The sequence below is a fragment of the Heterocephalus glaber genome, unplaced genomic scaffold (assembly GCF_053883595.1).
Source record: "Heterocephalus glaber isolate CG9 unplaced genomic scaffold, H.glaber_assembly_v1.0 deba00001282, whole genome shotgun sequence".
Taxonomy (NCBI): Eukaryota; Metazoa; Chordata; class Mammalia; order Rodentia; family Bathyergidae; genus Heterocephalus; species Heterocephalus glaber.
This window is the reverse complement of record NW_028258240.1, coordinates 1-6,725: the sequence shown is the minus strand read 5'-3', so window position 1 is coordinate 6,725 and position 6,725 is coordinate 1. Positions and strand designations below refer to the sequence as shown.

Sequence of the window (6,725 nt, the reverse complement as noted above, 5' to 3'; positions counted from 1 at the left end):
AAGGTCCTTCAAATTGATTTTCTTTTTACATTTTATTCTCCCCCCCCCACACCCTCCAGTTACTCCATTCAGCCCCTTGATGTAAGTGCACGTGTGTACCAACTCCCAAACATAGAACTAAGTAACTGCCTGATTTGGCTAGCACCAATACAATAGCCAAACAGCAACTCAGCTTCATTGAGTTTGAAATTGGCTCATGGTGCGTTGAAAACAAATGGTGAATACAGACACGAAGGTGACCACTCTTTCAAGAAGAAACCAACAGTGAAGTTTGGGGGAAGCCCTTGGCTGAACCTTTAAGGAAGGAGGTGCCTTTGGTAGCTGGATCATACCTCCTCAGCCTGCCTGTGATCTCAGCCGCAGGCGAGATGGACAGTTCCTTGCAAATCTAGACTCAGCTTGCACTTGCAAGACCCAACCTCAAGCACACAGCTTTCTGCATTTGCTCTGAGATCTCTTCTGATAACCTTGGAAGCATGCTAGGCCCTTGTCTGGCCACAGACCAGAAACATGAGGGAAGTACAGCCAGGAATGATGCTCAATGGGGGAAGGGAGCAAATACGTAAATACTAAAAGATCCTGTTTTTAGGGTGGTCATTGTTTCTGCTTCTCTGGTAGAATGGAACACACAGCAGTGACTTTGATAATGTACCCTGAGATTGGTTTTGCCTCTTTCCAATGCTTTCTGGTGTCACACCTCACATAAACTGCCTCGGGCTCTGAGTCTTAAAGAATCTAATTAAGGCATCCCTTCTTGACTCTTAGCACCTCTTGTATTCACCCGAACAAACTATTAAAGCCAGACATCCAAATTTCATCTCTTACCAAGTGGGTTCAATTGTCCAGACGGAGCGGGGTGGTGAGCAACTCCAGAGGACATCTGGACATCTGCCCACTGACCAGTAAAAGATGCCATGCTTTTCCAGAAGATGCAGTAGTCTGTACCACAGCCAGATTCAGAATTCCTTTTGCAACTGCTAACCTGTGGGAGACTTGGCTGAGGAGTGAATGGCTAAACTGTGGGGCAAAAGCACACAGGCTGTGAGGAGTGAATGGGTAAACAACAAGAAGTTTAGGTTATTGAAGCATGTGGAGTCTGTCCCTTGTCCTTCCCCTTTCCCCAAGAAAAACTGCCTTGCCTTGAGGCAGCACCGTGTCCAAACTGCTTTTCTGCTGCATTTTTCTCTTTCACTGATATTCTAAATAGAAGCCTGAGAGTTCTCTGCTCAGTGGCCTTTTCTTCTCCCAGAGTCTCCCTGATGGCTGGATGCTCTCGGATGAGAAATAGCTCCTCTGGGCCTCTCGGTGGACTGAACTAAGCCTCATCCCTGAATAATCTTTTGCATCCTCTATGCTGCGTGCCACTGTGACACCTCACTTTCTTTAAGCCTCAACAGAGCAGGTGAGGGGGACTACATTTTGATGAAGGAAAAAGATAAAACCACAGCAAGTTTGCAAACACAAATTTATTTGGATGGCGCACTGACAGGTTGGCATGCGGGGGAAATTGTGCACAGCACGAGACTAGAGACTACCCAGAGGCTGCGCGGCCGCAGAAGTGGGCACAGTCACACCTGGAGGGTAGCGAGAAAGGGGGTGGGGGAGGGGCCACAGGTTCAGATAATGTCACTCAGTCGCAGGGCAGAGTCTCTGCATCAGAGATCTTCAAAGGACAACATCAGCTTTGGGCATTCTCAGCCCTGGGGATTATCTCATTATGCATAGCACATGCTGAGCATAGTTTCACAAGGTATGAAAAACAGGTGAGCTGCAATTGCCTGAAATATGCTTATTGGGGCTATGCTTAAAACAACTGAATACACAAACATTTGAGTCTGACACTGATGGTCTTTCGAATTAATTTGGATCAGCCTGCTAGTAAAAAAGTAACGCAAGAAATCCTTAGTGCTAATACTCAGCAGCGAACTTTAGCTCATTTACATACCAGGCTAACTATCTGCTAATGTACTTTACTCTGTAAGTTCACGGTAGCTAGAAGTGTATGTATTGTAGCTCAGATTCCTTCACAGACAACTGCGCACTTTCTGTGATCCAGCTCCATACTCCTAGGAGCCCATCCTCACATCAGCAGGGATCTATGCGTGCGTTCATTTGGCACAGATATATTATATACATGTGTGTTCGTGTGTACAGGAAAACTTTATGCTGTGAGCAACTTCAAAGTGGCAACGTGGGGGATGGGGCGGCCGGTGCCCGGGGGCGGGCGGGCTGCAGAACCGTGGCCGGAGCCCGAGCTGGAGCTTGAGCTCGAGCCCGAGCCGCTGTACGATGAAGCACCCAGCGAGTCTGAGAGCCTGAGCCCTTGTGAAGCTGGAAATGACAAGTCTGAATGGTTGCCATGCCGAGAAAACCATTGACATGCCAAAACCATCAGCCCCCAAAGTGCACGTGCAGAGGCCTGTGTCCCAAGACACCATTGCTATTCACTTCTCAGCATCCGGGGAGGAGGAGGAGGAAGAAGAAGAGTTCAGGGAATACCTTGAGGAGGGGCTGGATGACCAAAGCATTGTAACAGGGCTTGAAGCCAAGGAAGGCCTCCATCTTGAACCCCAGGGTGGCCATGACCCTGCAGGCCCTGCTGCCTCACCCATTGTGGCAGATGGACTGTCCGTATCCCAGGCCCCTGCTATTTTGCCCGTCTCCGAGAACACTGTAAAGCTGTTGGAATCCCCTCCTCCAGCAGCTCAAGTATTAAGTGCAGTGCCATTGGCTCTGTCTCCAGGGTCATCATCAGGGCCCTTAGCTAGCTCTCCCAGTGTGTCATCCCTTTCTGAGTAGAAAACCAGTTCCTCTTCCCCATTGTCCTCTCCTTCCAAGTCTCCTATCCTCTCCTCCAGTGCCTCATCCTCTGCTCTCTCCAGCGCTAAGCCCTTCAGGAGCCTGGTGAAGTCCCTGTCAATTGAGGTGGAGCCAAAAGAAACCCCATACCCCCCGAGGCACAGGCACTTGATGAAGACGTTAGTCAAGTCTCTGTCTACCGACACTTCCAGGCAGGAGTCGGATACTGTGTTCTATAAGCCAGCTGACTCCAAACTGAATTTACACCTGTTCAAGCAGTTCACACAGCCACGAAATACAGGTGGAGATTCTAAAACTGCACCTTCTTCCCCTCTGACTTCTCCCTCTGATACTCGCTCCTTTTTTAAAGTGCCCGAAATGGAGGCAAAAATTGAAGACACTAAAGGATGCCTTTCAGAAGTCATATATGAGCCTTTTCAGCTCCTTAGTAAAATTATAGGGGAAGAAAGTGTCAGCCACAGGCCCAAAGCCTTATCTTCAAGTGCTTCAGAACTCTCCAACCTGTCCAGCTTGAACGGGCATTTGGAAAGCAATAACAACTATAGCATCAAGGAAGAGGAGTGTGACTCTGAGGGGGATGGCTCTAGCAGTGACTCCAATGTCCCCAGGAGTAACCACCCAAAGTCCACCGAAGAGCCTGTGAAAGAGGTGGAAACTAAAGTTTCCCAGGCAAGCAGCCTAAAGGATTTAGGCATGAAGACAAGCTCTCTTGTCCTAGAGAAATGCTCTTTGTCTGCCTTAGTGAGCAAAGAAGATGAAGAGTTTTGTGAACTGTACACGCAAGACTTTGACCTGGAAACAGAGGGTGAGGGTAGAGTTGATAAGCCCCCCAATGTCCCTCTGAGGCCAGAGGTGCTCATGGAGGATGGCACGATTCTTGACAGTGAAGAGGAAGAGGACTTGGCCACGCAGCACCCAGAATTACCCATGAAGACGTTGGGCTTCTTTATAACGTGTGTCTATGCGTACCTCATCCTCCCCCTCCCCCACTATGTGAGCGGACTCTGTCTGGGAGTTGGCCTTGGATTCATGACTGCAGTTTGCATGATTTGGTTTTTTACACCACCAAGTGCTCATAAATATCACAAGTCACATAAACATCTGCAACACTGGAATATGAGATCTTTGGACATTAAAGAACCTGAAATACTAAAGGGATGGATGAATGAGATTTACAACTATGATCCAGAAACTTACCATGCGACTTTGACACACTCAATCTTTGTTCGACTTGAGGGTGGAACCTTAAGGCTTTCAAAGCCCAATAAAAACATATCCAGGAGGGCGAGCTACAATGAAATGAAGCCAGACGTCACCTACATCAGCCAGAAAATCTATGACCTTTCTGACAGCAAGATTTATCTTGTACCTGAAAGTTTGGCTCGAAAACGAATCTGGAACAAAAAGTACCCCATTTGTATTGAGCTTAGTCGACAAGACTTTATGTCTAAGGCTCAGACTGATAAGGAGACCTCTGAAGAGAAGCCACCAGCTGAGAGAGAGCTGGGAAGCGAGGACCCTAAGAAGCCACCCCACCCTCAAGAGGGAATGAAATCTGTCCACCGAGATCAGATACTGTATCTGTTTGGGAGAACAGGCCGAGAAAAAGAGGAGTGGTTTAGAAGATTTATTTTGGCATCTAAGCTGAAATCAGACCTCAAGAAGCCACCTGGTGTCTCTGGAAGTAAACCAGGCCCTCTGCCCACCCACAGCGGACACAGCAGTCCTTCTGGGCACCTGACTCACAGCCACAGCAGCAGCAAAGGTAGTGTGGAGGAGATCATGACACAGCCAAAGCAAAAGGAGCTGGTGGGCAGCGTGCGGCAGAAGATGCTGCTAGACTACAGTGTGTACATGGGCAGGTGTGTGCCCCAGGAAAGCCAAAGCCCCCACAGGAGCCCCATGCAGAGTGTGGAGAGCAGCCCCACCACTGGGAAAAAGTTACCAGAGGCTCCACCTTCTGAGGAGGAAGAACAGGAAGCTTGGGTGAATGCCTTGCTTGGAAGGATATTTTGGGACTTCTTAGGAGAGAAGTACTGGTCCGATCTGGTGTCAAAGAAAATCCAGATGAAACTCAGCAAAATAAAGGTCTCTGGATTGACTTGGAAATGTCCTACAATGGATCCTTTCTGATGACTCTTGAGACCAAAATGAATTTGACCAAACTAGGTAAAGAGCCGCTTGTTGAAGCCCGGAAGGTTGGAGAAATTGGCAAAGAAGGTTGCAGGCTCCGGGCGTACTGTCTTGCTGACAGTGATGAGGAATCCTCCAGTGCCGGCTCCTCTGATGAAGATGATACACCAGAGCCCAGTGCAGGAGACAAACAGCTGCTCCCAGGGGCTGAAGGGTATGTTGGAGGTCATCAAACAAGTAAAATTATGAGATTTGTTGATAAAATTACCAAATCAAAGTATTTCCAAAAAGCAACAGAGACAGAGTTCATTAAAAAGAAGATTGAAGAAGTCTCCAATACGCCCCTGCTGCTAACTGTTGAAGTACAAGAATGTCGAGGAACCCTGGTGGTCAACATTCCTCCACCTCCAACTGACCGCCTATGGTATGGCTTCTGGAAGCCACCACATGCGGAGCTGAAAGCTCGCCCAAAACTTGGAGAGAAGTGACTTTAGTTCATGTGACAGACTGGATAGAGAGGAAACTGCAGCAAGAGTTTCAGAAAGTTTTTGTCATGCCAAACATGGACGATGTTTATATCCCTATAATGCACTTGGCCACGGACCCTCGCTCTACTTCCTGTCTCCTGAAGGACCCACCTGTGGAGGCTGCTGATCGGCTGTAATGGGTGATGATGGGATGTTCCCTGTATTATGAGACCTAGCTCAACATATGGAGTTCCTGGACACCATTTGTGCTGTGGCACTGGCCTTTACTTGGAAAAAGTGCCACAGTATTGTCTCTTAAGACGGCTTCTGCCCTCTGCCTGCTGGTGCCCATTCCACTGTGAGGTGTCATTCCCTGCATCCGATGACAGGTGTCTGGACTGCTTGCTGCAAAGCTTGGACTTGGCAAAGGAGACTGAAGAATCATCATGGTGGACCCAGAAGTTACACGTGATTCACATTGTGGCTTTTTAAAGGTCTACCAGTTTCTGTGGCAGCAAACAGCACATCCAGAGGGAAGCTGTACAACTGAAAGACTTCCCCTCGCCTCCTGGACTCCTCCAAAGCTTTTCCTCTGGCAGCTGGTGCACAATGGAACATTTTTTCACTCTACTTTGTACATGTGATTGCAGCCCTCCATGCTCCAAGCATGTCAATGTGATTACATGTGTGGGGAGTGGAATTCTGTGACCCACGTCATTGGTGGTAAAGAGGCATAGCAACTTACTTTTCTTCATTTTAAATTATGCATTTTGGAAGCAATTGCCATAGAACACACAAAAACAACTTTCAGCTGGGGTGGAGACAGTGGGATTTATGTGAACAGTAGGCAAAGCCATGAGATCAAACTATCCAAAGCCTTTTACCAATGAGGTACAATCATCTTGCTTCTAACTAATCCTCATTGTTTTCCTGAGACAGGAGCATATGTGACAATAACAAATACTTCACACAAGGACTGATTGTTCTTCCCTAGTCCAGATGGGTTGGGCCTAAAGACCCAGATTTCCTGTGTGCTCTAGGAAGCTTCATATAGGAAGGGAAATGCTTTGTTCATCTAACTGATTTGGGAAAGTTTTGTGGGCAGTTTCCTTTTCCGATGGCCAAAAACAGAACTGCTCAACTGCTGCCTGCTTTTGAGTCAAGGCTAAAGTTTGCCTCCCATCAAAGTGGCAACGTGGACGTACACAGCCAGGAGCATTCCTGAAGCTATGGTAAAAGGAGCATGAGAGCCTTATGGTCACAGGCTCATCATCGGCCTCATACCGAATGGCAGCTTCTTTTCCC

General features: G+C 47.9%; 1 pseudogene; it reads left to right on the top strand.

The window, feature by feature from the left end:
* Positions 1-2,199: 2,199 nt before the first annotated feature.
* Positions 2,200-6,504, top strand: LOC147828120 (testis-expressed protein 2 pseudogene; annotated as a pseudogene).
* Positions 6,505-6,725: the final 221 nt, after the last annotated feature.